Source organism: Lolium rigidum, chromosome 5 (assembly GCF_022539505.1).
Source record: "Lolium rigidum isolate FL_2022 chromosome 5, APGP_CSIRO_Lrig_0.1, whole genome shotgun sequence".
NCBI classification, from domain to species: Eukaryota; Viridiplantae; Streptophyta; class Magnoliopsida; order Poales; family Poaceae; genus Lolium; species Lolium rigidum.
In genome coordinates, this window is record NC_061512.1 from 258,116,094 (window position 1) to 258,133,053 (window position 16,960).

The 16,960-nt window shown below is 43.2% G+C and overlaps 1 pseudogene; it reads left to right on the plus strand.

Moving 5' to 3' along the window:
• The first annotated feature begins 540 nt into the window (after positions 1 to 540).
• Positions 541 to 13,056, plus strand: LOC124653119 (annotated as a pseudogene).
• The last annotated feature ends 3,904 nt before the right edge of the window (positions 13,057 to 16,960 follow it).

Consider the following 16,960-nt stretch of genomic DNA (forward strand, 5'->3'; position numbering starts at 1 on the left):
AACCAAGATAAAAAACTTTGTACCCTCTCGCTGATTTTGGGACGACGTGGCCTGACCATTTATTCGGGCTTCAGACTGGGCCAGAACAAAAAGACCGGTTACCCAAAATCCGTTTTCTACTAGCGAAGTGAACCAACATACACACCCAAACTAAGGCGGCAATTAATTCATGCGCGCCTAAACCGATTTAGAAACTGCATGTTTGTCAAATGGCGCCTAATCTGTACCGGAGGAAGTATTTCGTCCGGTAGCGCCGCTTCACCCAGGCTGCTCGATTGCGATCCAACGCAGGAGACAGGTGATGAATTAGATTTTGTGTTACTACAGTAGTATATAGTAATCCTTCGAAACAGAGCCGTTGTGCCCCTCTCGCCCACCGACAGAAACAGAGCCCTTCCGAGGTGCTAGGGTTTTGCCGCCCCTCGGCCGGCCGGCCTGCCTGCCGGCGGCGAGCCGCGCGGTGGCATTCCGCTTCAATTCCCGACCCGTCTCATCTTCACTCCGATCCCGACCCGTCGCTGCTCGCTCGTCACGCCGACCCGTCCGCAATCGTTGCCGACGCCGTCCCCTTCCCCGACCTCGCGCGTCATCCCTCCGTGCAGCGCACCGCCGGCCCGATCTCAGCCTCAGAGGCAGGAGGTACGTGCTCCTCTCCCCGATCTATGGTCTCTCCCTCTCTCACCCATGGAAACATTGTCAACATTGCCTTGCCTCATGATCCCCCTTTTATATTCTGTTAAATTGGATGATTACTCATGGATTTTAACATGAGAAAAGAGTTTTAAGATTGTATAGCTTTCCTGTTGGTGCATTGGAGCGAGAGTCAAACAGATTTCATGCTATTAGAGCCTTGCAGCAAATTAATACACACAGAGAGGGATTACCTTGCATCGCCCATTTTATCATCGCACTGGTGCCCTTATTTGTCATCAAACCGGAAACACAGTAGCCGGCACATCCTATATATTTCATTTGATATTCTCTTTGGGTACAGAACCATCCAGTTATCAGAAAAGAAAAGAGCATGTGTAAGTATATTACTCAATTGCTGAGCATTGCATGAAATCAGTAGCGAATAACAGTTAGTGAGTACTCCCTCCGTTCCTTTTTAATTCCTTTTTAGTAGATTACATCTGTGTAAGTAGTCTTGTTGCTGGCCCTTTCACCATGATAACGATAAAAGATAATAACAACCAGTGCTAGACATCGATGGTGCAGACTTCAGACGAGATCGCTTATTTACTTTTCACCTCAAGCAGTGCACGCAACCATTCCTTGCATTTGTAAGAGCTGTGTGCAGTAGTACAACAGCTGGCTTGCTTTTAGGAGCAGTGTCTAGGTTGCTTTTTTGCTTCAAACATGGACATCATTGTGCAGTAGCCCCGTTTCACTCCAGTAATGAACACTCCATTTTATTACTTTTGTAATAATGAATAGCAGACTTGTTTGTTGACAATCGCAATTTTTTCTGCATATCTTGGTACTAGCGATGGAGATCGAGTCATCCGTCACGGCGGAGGGCTGGCCGCACACGCTCTCCCGCGTGGTGCCTGCTGTCACCGTACTCCGTACCACCGTGCCGCGCGCCTTCGACACCGAGGTCGCTGGCTCCAGCTCTGCCACCGGCTTCGTCGTAGACAAGTCCCTTGGGATCATCCTCACCAATCGCCACATCGTCAGTCCAGGTATTTTTAAACCACTGACCCACCGTGTAATCATGTGATTTGGGAATGACTCGCCTGCTCTTATTCCTAGGGCCTGTCGTCGCAGAGGCGATGTTTGTCAACAGAGAGGAGATACCTGTGTACCCCCTGTACAGAGATCCTGTGAGTGTTCCTCTTTTTGATTCCATTTGTTTCTGTTGTATTCCCATGACAATGGCTTATTATAATTGAAATCCCTCCCACCCCTCTCTAAACAGGTACACGATTTTGGGTTTTTTAGATACGATCCAGATGCCATAAAGTACCATAAGTACAATGAGATCCCTCTAGCACCCGAAGCAGCATCCGTCGGGCTAGAGATTCGGGTGGTCGGCAATGACAGCGGCGAACAGGTAAATGCGAATTATATTGGGGGTGGATTTGTAGCGCCTGAGTCTATAATCCAAGTAGCTGATAAATAATTCTCATTTCCTGCACACAGTGAACTAGAAACTTCTCCCTTCCCTTCAGAAGTAGAAGACATTAGTTTAGCATTCAGCTCTTCTAAAGCTGGTACTATTTGCTTTGTTCCAGTAGCTGCATTCTTTAGGTTGCATGTAGAATTCATCATCACCAACCACCAACTGCTGACCCGGACTAACCAGCAACGCAACAGCTAGCTTGGACTCTTCAGCAAGACACTGCACTCTCCAAGTCTCACACAAGCAAGACCTGGGCACAAAGTGAGTCTGACAAGCATCAGTCTCCAGCCTTGTTTCCCTAAAAGAGCAAGATTAAACAACCGAAAATTTCGTGAACCTATTCCTCGTTTGCCCGTTGGTTTAGACATATTTTCCGAAGAGAGCCAATGCATTGACCTCTTATCCAGGTTCCCACTCCACCAAAATTTGGCCACCATTAACGAGAAATTCTTACACATGCCTTTGGATAGCTGGAAAACACTCATACCGTACGTCGATTTGGCTTGTATTACTGATTGTAGCCAGATTTATTTTCCTGGGTAAGATAACATCTTCTCCGCACAACCATTCATACTACTACTACTACAAGGTTACAAAATGCGAATTACAATTCATGAGTGTTGTCATGTACACTGGGTTGCATGTTATTGCAATATATTTTCTGATTCATGTTTACTGAATACAGGTTTCAATTTTGGCGGGAACACTAGCCCGACTTGATAGAGAAGCTCCTGTTTACACAAGGGATGGGTACAATGATTTCAACACATTCTATATGCAGGTACTTCTCTTCTGTGACAGTAATCCTTGCTTAGGAGTTTAGCTAGTACGTTCTAGTAGTACCTTCCAGTCTCTAAGCCTTAGGCAGTAAGCCATATGTCCTGATAGTTTAATATTAACGTTTTTTTTAGGCTGCATCTGGTACTAAAGCTGGCTCTAGCGGTTCCCCTGTTATTGATTGCCAAGGAAGAGCTGTTGCACTGAATACAGGAGGCAGATCTTCCGGCGCTTCTGCCTTCTTCCTTCCATTAGAGCGTGTAAGTTGAAAACCAAAATTCTATAATTCTGCATCGCACCGTAAAAAGACTTCACAGGAGAAAGTTGGAGGATGATAATAACCAAATCAGTTTATCTTCCTCATAAATCAGTTTATCTTTCCCCAACTAGAGTTCTCCTAAAAGTTAGGGATCTCAAGTCATGGGTGAAAGCTTCCTTCACTGTTATGTTATCGTTATTCGAGATGGAGTATATTCTGGGGAAAGTTAGGCAAAGTTATCTTCCCAGAATCTTGTCCCCCCATCCCCTACTTTGAAACTACGACAAGATAGAAACAAAGGCTTTACTTCGATGAGACCTTGCCAGAAGTGTGAATCTCCACTTTTCTGAACACATTGTACCAAGGTAGTATTCCTTGGATAATTGTTTTGCAGCATAGTTTGCCAGTCCCTTTTCATTGAAAAAAGAGCATCCACATCCATTTTGATAGCAAGGCAATGTTCATGATTTCCAAATAATTACCCCCAAACCCCCTTGGTCTTTTGGTAAACGGACTGTTTTCCATTTTTCCAAGTGGTACTTTTTCCTGTCCTGTCCACTCCAGAAAAATCCTGATCTGATTGCATCATAATTTTTCCTTTTCCCAATGGGAATTCTATAGAAAGAAAGCATATGCAAAAAGATACTTGACAGTGAAGTATCAATGAGCAAGGTTAAAATTTTCCCATAATAGAAACCCAACTTTTTTTTTTCTAATTTCTCCCAAGTAGGGTCCCAATCACTATTTTTTAGTTGTTTTCCATGCACAGGTAATCCTAGATATTTCATCGGAAGCGAGCCCACCTTGCAAGTAAAAATTTCCTTGAAACTTGCACTTCTCTTTTTAGCTTCACCTAGGCAATAAATTTTGCTTTTGTGGAAGTTTGTTTTTTCAAGGCTGACATCTGCTCAAAGAGACAAAGTATGAATTTTAAGTTTCTGGCATGTTCCAAGTTATCTTGGAGGAGTAAGATTTTCCCGTCTGCATATTGCAAGATCGACACTCATTTTTCCAACAAGTGACAAGATAGTCCACCAAGTAGACCATTGTCCACAGCTCTATTGACAAGGATCGACTGTACATCACCAGCAAGGTCAAAGAGCAGTGGATCTCCCTGCCTAAGCCCCTGATGGGTGCACAAACAAGGGCCAGCCTCTCCATTTACTTTGATTCCTACCTTTCCAACTGATACTGTTTTCATCACTAGGTCATTAAAGAAACTAGGGAAACCTTTCATTTCAAGGACTTGGAGTAAAATGCCATTTGATCTTGTCAAAGGCCTTCTCGAGTCTATCTTGAAAAGTTCTCCAGATCCTTTACTTGAGTGTAGGTCACTAGGTCATTTAATGTTTCATGCAGTACAACCACACCATCCATGATATACCTATTTTTGATAAACACCGTCTAAGAAATACTAGTTACTTTCCAGATCACCTTAATCCACCAAGATTTTGGTGATGATTTTGAAAAAACATTTAATAAACAAATGGGACTATACTTTTTTGGATTTTATTGGCATCAGCACCCTTAGGTACTAGTGTGATAACCCCATAGTTTAGCCTATCTATGTTCATTTTGTTGTCATAAAAATCATTGAGCAACGCAAGCAATTCTTTCTGAACCACCGGCCAAAATTTCTGATAATACTCTGCATTAAAACCGTTTGGACTTGCGGCTTTGTTTGTTTCCATCCCAAACACATCAGTTTGCAGTTCCTCCAGATCAAATCTAGCAGTTAATAAGTCTTTGTCTTCATCACTAATTCTATCCAATCCTTTAGATCAAGTGTCACATTAGCATGTGTTTGGTTCATGGACAAATATGTATGGGATGGGATGGGATGGATTTTGGGGGATGGGATGGCCCAAATTAGATGATCCCATTTTCTGTTTGGTTTCACGCATCTAAGGTGGATGGGATGAAATATGTTTAATCAATGATTGATAAGAAAAAATAAGTATGCAATTAATAGAGCGGTTAGCCCGTAATTAACAGGCTCCTCGCGATGGAGGCCGAACCTAGCGAGGCCGCCGCCCGCTCGGGCCTAGCGAGGTTGCCGTCGTCGAGATTGTGTGCGGCGCGGATGTGATTGAGCCCACCGCTCGCTGCATCGTGGCCGTGCGGGCGCCGGCGGCCATGAAGATCGAGCAAGGATCCGCGATGCCTGCGCCATGGCTGTGCGGTCGCCGCCGGGCCGTGAAGATGGAGCCAGGATCCGCGATTGAGCACGCCGGACTGGAATCCGCGATTGAGCGCCGGGATCCGAGATTGAGCACGCCGGGTCGGTGACGACGTTCATGGAGATGAGGAAGCTCGAGGCGGTGGGAAGGTAGCCAACCCTGAGCCATGGCCGGCTCGCGACTGCATAGTTGGAGCGGCGACACATCGCACCATGGCCCAGTGGGAGCGGCAGCCGGCCTTGGACGGGGTGGTGGCACGACGACGAGCGAATTAGGAAAGGGAGAGATAATTAGGCTGCCATCCACAAAATTAGAAAAGGTGGACGGAGAGGTTCGGCCGATTTTGAGGGATGAGTTGGTCCACCATTTTTAGGGAATATTCCCTTAGGTGGATGGTACCATCCCTCCTACTTTACAACCAAACACATGCAAAACAAGGACCATCCCATCCCATCCCTCTCTTGGTCTAGAACCAAACACACGCTTAGAGTGCACAGACCTTCCAAAAAGTTTTTATAGAAATTTGTGATCTAGCTTTTCTGATTTTCCTGTTCCTCTATTAGTCCCTCTACTTGGTGCAAACTAACAATTCTGTTTTTCCCTCTCCCATTCTCTTTGGCATGATAGTACTTAGTATTATCATCCTCTTCAAGCAGTTCATTTTCTCTGTACCTTTGCAACCATTTAATTTTCTCCTCTTTCAAGATAGCTTTGAGTTTTAATTTGCATTGTTGTTGATGTTGCCAATCATCAACAGACAAAACTCCTAATTCACTGAACTTATCTAGTCTGTCAAATTCCAAAGCAAGCTCTTTATTTTTTGTTTCTTAATTTCGCTTTCAAATTGTTGTTCCATCCAACCATTTTCCTCCTCATCTCCCTGTTTCTATTTTGCCATCTATCTAAAGTGCTTTATCTGCCTAATTGTCCAGGTTGTTAGAGCACTCAATCTAATACGTCATCATTGGGTTGCATTTGGCAGCAAGCCAGAATCTGTTTATATTCCTCGTGGTACACTGCAGGTGTGCACTCTGTCCAGTAATCCCTTTGTTTTCTTTTACTTTTCCCATGGATCCTGGAACTCAGATTACCCATAAAATATTTTTCTGTGCCTTTGAAAGGTGACCTTTGAACACAAAGGTTTTGAAGAAACTCGACGTAGTGGACTCAGGAATGAAATCGAGCAGGTGTGTTCTTCCTGTCTTCCTTTTTCTAGTTAGGAAAAAGGCCTATATTTGTCTTTCCATTTCTCCATGCTATGTGATTAATTGCATCTTGAAATTTCTGTTGAACAGATGGTAAGACTTGTTTCTCCAGGCGAGACTGGAATGCTGGTTGTTGAGTCCGTGGTAATGTTTCGGAACATGTATTTTATTTTTCACTTGGACTGCTACTTGTTTCATTGTATCTTTCTATTGCTCATGCTGAAACTAGATTATTATGTCCTTGCAGGTGCCAGATGGGCCTGCAGACAAACATTTGGAACCTGGTGATGTGCTGGTTCGCATGAATGGGGAGGTATGATTGTCGGATTAGTGAGAGTGATAGTGATTGTTCTAGGGGCGGGGGCTGCCAAGAGTTGAGTCAAAACTCTCAACACACAAGATCTAGTCCAAGATCTAAGACAGAACATAAGGTTCCATTTCATAGGTAGTAGTGGGTACATAGTCCGATTACATAGGTAGAGGTTGGACCTCTATTTATAGGTTGCATGAGCCTTTCACTACTTAGCTCTACTCACAACTAGAGTGTTCTAGAGAACACTACATAAGCTAGGGAAAGAGATACAAATATCCTAGTTACAACTTTGGCTAGAACATGCTAGAAACTACCACAACACATGTGACTAAAGATCATATTACCTAGAATAATTAGAAGTGTGTAGAAGCTAGTACTGGATCTTACTTATGTTTTATTTTTATTTTATTTTATCTACTGTCCCTCATAAGATAGTATGTTATTTTAGTTTGTCATACCACATAAATTTCTTACTCAAGGATACTCTTGCTTAACTATTTACAGTTAGTAACACAATTTCTCACCATGGAGACCTTACTTGACGCCAGCATTGGCTGTGAAATAGATTTGCAGATCGAAAGATGTGGAACTACTTTAACAGTAAAGCTGAAGGTAGTTTGCAAAGTTGACACATCATATATATGATGCATTGCTCTTGTATTACAGCTTCTACGACTTTATTTATTATTATAACAGCAGTCTGTCACATCATACCAATTTTACTCTTTAGGTAGAAGATTTGTACTCCATAACTCCAAATTATTTTTTGGAAGTTGGTGGTGCTGTCATCCATCCACTTTCATACCAGCAGGTAAAGCTTAATTGTTACATCATGTTCTCTCTCCTATTCAAATTATAACATAAATGTATGTATACAATTACAAAGTTTGTTGAAGTTTCAAAAAAAATACTAATATATTTTGTTTTTGATGTTTTAGGCTAGAAACTTGGGGTTCAAATGTGGTCTTGTATATGTTGCTGATGCAGGGTAAGACATCTGACAGTTCAAAGAATTTACTAATCTACTTTGTATGATGTTTTAGGCTAGAAACTTCCGGTTCAAATGTGGTCTTGTATATGTTAGTGTTCCCTCTCTGCTCTCTCTTCTCTATTATCTCTCTTGAGCAGAAGCAGAGAATGAAGGACTAGAACTACGGAGGAGAACACACCATAGTTTCAGGCAACAGATGCCTTATTCTTTTATTAGCTTTTGTAGTAACGGTTGCTAACTCTTGCTTACCCTAGCAACCTATGCTAGGATATCAACCCATGCTTACCCCAGCAACCTATGCTCGGATAGCAACCCATGCTTACCCCAGCAACCTATGCTAGGATAGCAACCCATGCTTAGCTACATGGGAGGGGTGGTACCCATATTTGTACTTGTACATGACCCTTTAGATTGTTGCCATGTGGCACAATCCAAACCGTACACTATAGTTCTAGAGTACTCTACAAACTCTAGATATACTACTACTAAATATCTTACTCTAGAACATTCCTAATTCTGGAGTTCTCTCTACATACCCTGGATACTTCTAGAACTACAAACATGCCTATCTATTCAGTACACAACCTATGTGCACTCTTCACTCACACATGACACAACTCATGTGCCCTCTTCACACACAACAAGCACACAACCTATGTGTGCTATTCACACTACAGCCTGCACACAACCTATGTGTGCAGATCACACCATGACAAGGTTAGTATATGCTTTGCATCTGTTTCCTTTCCAAAAAATAATTGGAGCCTTGCACTCAGTGATTTCCTTTCACCATCTTTTTATTAGCTGTTTATGTCTAAAATATGAGTGCTAGATTATAGATATCAAAGCAAACCTCCTCCTTTTTCTCTGACTCATTCAACATGGTGCTACACAGGTACATGCTCTACCGAGCATCGGTTCCACAGCATTCAATTATAAAGAAGTTTGCAGGAAAGGATATTGCACATTTGGGTGACCTTATTTCAGCTATTTCAAAGCTGCCTAGGGGAGCACAAGTGCCTCTTGAATATGTAATATACACTGACCGACACCGGAACAAGGTAGTGAAATCTTACCTAGCTGGTTTATTATGGAACATCTTATGTATTTGTTATAATACAACTAAAATTTCGTTTTATGGTGCATCCAGTCTGCTGTAGTAACAATTGATCAGCACGGGTGGTATGCGCCTCCTCAGTTATATACTCGTAGTGATGCAAATGGGCTGTGGACTGCAAAATTAGCTGTACCACTTGAATCTGTTGAAGAAACTTTATCACCAACATCCTCTGGAGATTTAGATGACATAAAAGGTGTTTTGAGGCAGTCTACTAGCCTGGAAGGTTCTGATCTGGCTAGACCAATATCTAGTAATTCTTCATTGGCAGAACAAGTAATTGAACCATCCCTTGTAATGTTGCAGGTGAGCATCATCCACAGTTTGACTTTATAAACAACTTTCTCATAGTTGTGGTTTGCATCGCATCAGTATTTGCAGATCCTCTTGCTATGTGTATTTGGTTTATACATGCTCATGTGTATTATTGTACAATGTACCATGCACTTTTTGGTTTTGAGCTGGGATCTTTCGTGTTTCTTGCTGAAAACAACCTCAACTGTCATATCTAATTTTCTACTTTCTATAGGTGGACATACCACCAGTATGCATGCTTGATGGAGTTCATTGTAAACTTTTCAGTGGAGCTGGTGTGGTAATACATCATTCTGACACCTTAGGTCTTATCGCTGTTGACAAGAATACAGTCATTATACCTACCTCTGATATAATGATTTCTTTTGTTGCATATCCCATTCAAATACCTGGAGAGGTATGAGCTTATTCCCCCTTTGTTGATTATAATTGTAAGCTATACATAATATCCATTAAATATTAGCTTCCACTTTTCGGTTTTCAGGTTGTTTTTCTGCATCCTGTTCACAATTTTGCATTTGTTGCGTATGATCCTTCTGCACTAGGAGTTGGAGCATCCTTTGTCCGCGCTTCGGAACTTCTTGCTGGTTTGTTTTATGTACAACGCTTTCATGCATTTACCAAAATATAATTGATTAGTCAAAGAAAGAATAAATTGCAGAACGGTTGAGTAATGTGCCTAGTTTCTGGTTTATGATTTTTTTTTAAAATTTCTTTCATATATCTCCCATAACTAAACTAAAAAGTTGAACTGACCAAGTAACATGGCCAGTGATGAATTTTAAATGGGTTAGCTGTTCTCCTTTAATATTATGCTCCCCAAACACTTGTTCTCTTATGGTTCTTATCCATTTTTTATTTGTCACTTGTGATCCTTACGCACTATCTTATTTGCTGTTTTGCACCGCCAGACAAACATTGTTTTTGTATGTATGAGCACTTATGTTTGATGTATTGGAATCCTGAGATCAATTAGATCAATGTTATTGGATATACTTTTTTTTTCTTATATTCATTTTTTCTGTATTAATAATCTCAATTATGCTCTCACTAAAATGAACTACCAGGTAATGAAATTTACGTTTCCATCTTGCAGAAAGTATTTTTGTAGCAAGCAATCTGTTCACAACTTTTATAAAGTTCCTTCATTTTGATAATTGTAGAACCTGCCTTGCGACGAGGAGATTCTGTCTACCTAGTTGGGCTTGGGCTAAATGCAAACTTACAGGTTACATCAAGGAAATCAACCATAAGCAATTGTAAAGCTGTTGACATTCGCTGGGGTGACTGCCCACGATATCGTGCAATAAATATGGAGGTCGTCGAGCTTGACATTGGTACTTCCGACAAATCTCAACACACCTATTTTCACTCAGTGTTCATATTAACCATATCGGAAAATGTTTATTCCAGATTTTGGTAGCTGATTTTCGGGTGTATTAACAGACGAGCAAGGAAGAGTCCGAGCACTATGGGCAAGTATTTCCAGCCAGGTCAGTTGGCGTTGGAGTCTTTCACTTTAGTTTGTTTCCATGTATGCTGAAATATGTTACTCAAGGCGGATGAATTGTTTAGTCTTTTACCTTTCATAATGGTTCATAACCTCTACATAACTTCGTCAATTGTCTTCTACAGTTATTTGGTTCTAGCCTTTGTGAGGACGATCAGTTTGTTGTAGGCATACCAATATATCCGATAATTCAAATCCTTGAGAAGTTCAGATCAGGAACTCTTGAACCATTTCGTCTTATCAATGGAATTAGGAGACCAATGCCATATGTCAGACTTATGGAGGTGGAACTTTATCCAACATTGCTGTCAATGGCAAGAAAGTATGGATTGAACGATAGATGGGTGCAGGTAATTAGATCTCTCATATTTTAATATAGTCTGACAAACATGATACGTAATATTGTTGCTTAATGGCTTCTGAACCTGAATCTTGAATGTGATTGCGCATTTGTTTCCTTTTGGATAGTCCATTATTTAATATTCCGTGATGCAGTTTCTCGCTAAGAAGGACCCTGTGCGAAAACAAGTGCTGCAAGTTAAAGGTTGCTTTGCTGGATCAAAAGCGGAAAATCTTCTGGAAGGAGATATGATTCTTGCTATTAGTAAGGAGCCTGTTACATGCTTCCTTGATATTGAGAATGCTTGCCAAAAGTTGGGTCATTCAATAGATTCAGATGGAATGCTTGAGATGACTATATTTAGGCAGGTGAGAACGGTCTATAATTGAAAGCAAAACACTTTTTCTTTGACAACGTATGATTGAATCAGGTATTATTAGTACTATAATTGTTTTAACATTTGAGCAGGGAAAGGAAATAGACCTTATTGTTGGAACAGATGTAAGGGACGGTAATGGTTCAACACGCATGGTGAATTGGTGTGGATGCATTGTTCAGAATCCGTATCCGGCAGTGCGTGGTCGTGGTTTTCTGCCCAAAGAAGGTCATGGAGTTTATGTTGTTAGGTCAGTGTCATGTTCCTTCAAATATTAGAAACCATCAGTTAATCTTTCAATTGGAGCACTGGGCTAATGCTTCCGCTGTTCCTGAAACAATGGCATATAAATTTTGTCCAACGTCAAATAATGTTAAGTTTAACAAGTTTATAGAAAACACTATCAACATCTACAATGCTAAATCATTATTGTTAGATAGTTACATTTTGATAGTTTTTTTTTCTACAAACTTGATCAAACTTTACATTTTTTACTTTGAATTATACGCCATCTGTTCAGGAACGGATGTACTGATGTTTAAATTTGTCCAATTTGATTTGAATGACCGGTCAGAATTTTCTAGAAATAACCCTTTAATTGTTATGATGTCCTCATTCCATTTCCATGTTTTTTTTGAGACCACATTCCATTTCCATGTTGTGTGTTGCCCTGAAGCAATAATAAACAATGAATACAGGAGCACCATGTAGAGACCTATAATTTTGTTAGTATGAAAATATGTAAACAAAGCAATAAATATTCTGGAAAATGAGAGCTGGAATCGTGGCCTGTCAACACCATTTTCTATTTTTGAAGCTTAAACAATTCAATAAAAAGGGCACACATCAACATTTACATGTAGATGTTAGATTTACAGCCGTAAAAGGGAATGAGAAACCAGGTCTTTTATGCAGATGGTCTCGTGGAAGTCCCTCAGATAGATATGATCTCTCTCCTCTCCAGTGGATAATTGAGGTTAACAGCAAGCCGACTCCAGATCTGGATTCTTTTATAGATGTGGTGAAGGTATGCATTGTCAGTACTGAACAATATTCTTCTGTCGCATATTCCAGTATCTTCGGTTTTGTAGTGGAGTTCACATGGCATTTGTTGACCTTTTTTTATCAGGGATTGGAAGATGGTCAATTTGTTAGGGTGAGAACCATCCAGTTGGATGGAAAACCCTGCTTCCTTACTCTGAAACAAGACCTTCACTACTGGCCAACCTGGGAGCTCAGGTTTGATCCCGAGACTGCAACATGGCACAGAAACAATATAACCAAGTAAGGAAACCTGTGTTGTGACTCTGACGGCGATCTGTGCCCGGTGTCGCATGGCTCTCCGACCACGCCGCGTCGTCCGTTCGACCTGTGGCACCAACGGCTCGGTCACCCCGGCTCTGCTGCTCTTCGTTCCTCTTCTTTTGAATTCAGCAAAACTGACTTGCCATTCATGTCGTCTTGGCAAGCATGTACGTCTTTAGTTTTCAGCACCCACTAGTATCTTGTACTCCTTGATGATTTTAGTCATTACATTTGGACATTCCCTTTGCGTTAGAAATCTCAAGTGCCTTGAGTTCTTCGCATATGTGGGCACTCAGTTTCACAGTACCTATTCTTGCTCTGCAAAACTGACAATGGCAGGGAGTTGGATAACCTCACCGTGCGCTCTCTCCTCGCTCGCCCGCCATGGTGCAGTCCGCGCCTGTCTTGCCTGCCCTTACACCAGTTAGCAGAACGGCAAAGCCGAGTGCCTTCTCAGAACACTGACTGAACGACAGCGTGCGCGCCCATGCCGTTCCGATTCTGGGCGGAGGCCCTCAACACTGCCACCTATCTGATCAACCGCCGGCCGTGTCGGGCAACCACTCTCCGCACACCTCATGATCCGCTGACGCGGTTCTGCAGTATGTCCCTGTTGAGGTTGAACGCGGTGTGCCTCTCCAGCGTCACCCTCACGTCGCGCGCCATTGGCCCGCTCGACCGACTCTTCTGCTGGACTCGTCGACGTCTACCTCGACACCGACACCTGCATCACCTGTTCGGCACGCGCGCAGGCCGGCATCTTCAAGCCCAACCCAATGTTGTCTGCACCCGTGGACGCTTCTCGGCTGCCTCGCTCCGTCCGCACCGCGCGCAGTCAAGGACCCCAACTGGCTTGCGGCGACGCAGGAGGAGTTGGCGGTGCTCGTCGTCGGCAACCGTGCATGGGAACTGGTTCCTCGATCGCCCACCTCATGCCAACCTCATCAGCGGGAAGTGGATCTTCCGCCACAAGACACGTACGTGCTGATGGCTCTCTCGAGAGATACAAAGCCCGCTGGGTTGTCCGTGGCTTCAACCAGCGCGCCGGCATCGACTATGGCGCCGGTTGTCAAACCAGCGACCATCCGCACCGTGCTAACCCGGCCTTGCAGCTCATCGCCGGTGGCCCGTCCATCAGCTGGACGTTAAAAACGCGTTCCTGCAACCTGTTGGCTTCGTCCTTGTATGGACTGAAACAGGCGCCGCCCGCATGGTTTCAGCGCTTCACCGGCTTGCTCACCACCATCGGCTTCACGGCGACACGCTCCAACAGTTCCCTCTTCAAGTACGCCGCCCACGGTTCGGAGGACGACATCGTCCTCACCGCGTCGAGCCCCGTGCTGCTACAGCGCATCGTCACTCGGCTCACCAGTGAGTTCGCCATCAAGGATCTCGGCGCCCTCCACTACTTCCTCCGCATCCACGTCACACGCACCGCCGCAGAAGCAGTACGCGGAGGACATGGACAACTGCAGGTCAGCTCCCACACCTGTTGACACAAAGGCGAAGTTGCCCTCTGCTGACGGGCCCAAGGTTGCCGATCCTACGGCGTACCGGAGCATCGCTGGCGCTCACCATTACACGGCCGAATATGCCTCCACATGCATGATCCTAGGGAGTGGCACAACGGGTTGATCAAGCACGCGCTCCGGTACGTCCGTGGCTCCACGGATCTTGGCATGTGGCTGTCAGCATCCCCATCGCTCTGCCTGCGCGCCTACACGGACGTATGCCGATTGGGCCGGATGCCCCGACACGCGCCGCTCCACCTCCGGCTTCTGTGTCTACCGACTCCTTGGTCTCCTGGTCATCGAAGCGGCAAGCCATCATCTCTCGATCGAGCGCGGAGGCGGAGTACCGCGGCGTCGCCAACGCCGTCGTGGAATGCATCTGGCTCCGCCAGCTGCTCTGCGAATTGCTCTGCCCGGTGCGTTCTGCCACATATTGGTTTACTGCGACAATGTCTCGACTGTGTACATGTCGGCGAATCCTCCCGTTCACCATCGGTGCACCAAGCATGTACGTTGAGCTGGACAATACACTTTGTTCGGGAGCGTTCGTGTCCTCCATGTCCCGACACGCCAGCAACTCGCCGACGTCATGACCAAAGGACTTCCGACCAACGCTTTCCAAGCACTAGTGGAAAACGGGGCTATAGGCCCGGTTCATTTGGGCCTTTAGTCCCGGTTTCCAAACCGGGACCAATTAGGCGGGACTAAAGGTCCCCCTCTTTAGTCCCGGTTGTAAAACAAACCGGGACTAAAGGTCCCGCCACGTGGGCTGCTGGCGCGCGTCGAGGAAAAAACCCTTTAGTCCCGGTTTGTAACACGAAAGGTTATTTCGTTATTTTTTTTATCTATTTGGTTCCCAATTATTTTTCGCTCCTCTTTTTTTCCTATTTTTTCAGAATTTCTAGTATTTTAGTTATTTAACTAGTTTAGTTTCTAACTCCACTTAATCTCTAACTACCCTTAATCTCTAGTCAAATTACTTACTCGTGGTCCAACTTCCCACTCGGTCACCCATCCTCCCACTACTCCAGCACTAGCACGCTTAACTTTCAAGTTCCTTTCCCATCCCGCTTCCAAGTGCTTCGCGCGCATGTTGTGATACTAGTATCATATCAATCCTATTAACATGTTGGTCGATGTCACACTTATTTATTATTCGAATTCCAAATAATTATTTTAATAAACAAAACTAATAACGTACATGTTGTGGTAATGGTATTATAATTATAATTTTTTAAATCTGTATTATAATTGTTTTTTTAATTTATTATTTTTTAATATTTTTTTGCCAAACTTGAAAATTTGAAAATCTAAAAAATTGGCTAACTTTATGGTTAAGTAATAGTAATCTTTATGCATGATGTAATTATTATTTTAAAAAAATTTAAAAATAAAATTCCGAATTTATGGCAAAAACTAAAATCTTCCTGCTTTCATATTTTCATTTGGAATTTTGAGAATCTAAAAATTGGCTAACCGGGTAAACCCTGGTGAAATCGGATGTAACTTTTTCCCAGGATTTTTTTGATATATTATACGTTTTTTTCCGACGTCGTATGCAAAAGTTATTGCGGTTTTACCATTTTTCAGAACTTTTTTGCAAAATAAGTGAAAATTCAAATTTGTTAATTTTCCCTAATAGTAGGTTGCATAACATACAAGAATCTGAAAACATTTTATTTTTTGAATTTTCTATCATTTTCTTTTATATTTTACAGTGTTAAAAAAGGCGATCCACGGGGGGGGGGGGTGGAGGTGCATAGGGAGGTAAAAACCCTTTAGTCCCCCTTCGTATTACGAACCGGGACTAAAGGGTAGACCTTTAGTCCCGGTTGGTAATACGAACCGGGACTAAAGACTTTTGCCCCATAGACCACCCTTTAGTCCCGGTTCGTAACACGAACCGGGACTAAAGGGTCCAAACGAACCGGGACTAAAGGGTTTTCATGATGAACCGGGACCAATACCCCCCATTGGTCCCGGTTTGGTTCAAAACGGGGACTAAAGGGTGGGACGAAAGGCCTCTTTTCCACTAGTGAAGTGTTCAGGTCCAGTCTTTGCGTCTCTTCCGGCGACGTCACGACTGCAGGGTGTGTGTGTGTGTTGAACCATAGGAGTCCGTATGTGTCACGTGTAACTAGTCAAACACATGTACGGCCTGTCGCCCACGATCGCATGATCATTGTAACTGTGAGACCGCACCTTCGTGTGCTTGTACCGGTATTTATACCCCTGAGATCTAAATGCAAAGTGTGTTGAATCCTATCTCTGTCTTCACTCAATAAGCACATAGCAATATGCACAAGATATATGAGTAGAAAGAACCTCTACAAAACCAAGACAACTCCACATTCAGGGTACGAATCTTGACTGGCGGCTTAAGAGAACGCAATCATTTTCTTTGTCAATGATCAACATAACCACAACCTGCAATACACTATCAGGGGTTAAGAAAACAGTGAACACAACAATAGGGGTCTGCAAAAGAAACATTACAGAGTAACACCCTTGGATGATGTCAAAACACTTGGATAAGAAAACTCTCCAGAACTTTGCCAAAACAGGAAAAAAAATGCATAGCTTCCCGAGCCCAAATATTTGAAACAATCAAATAATCAACTGAATTTTATGTCGTG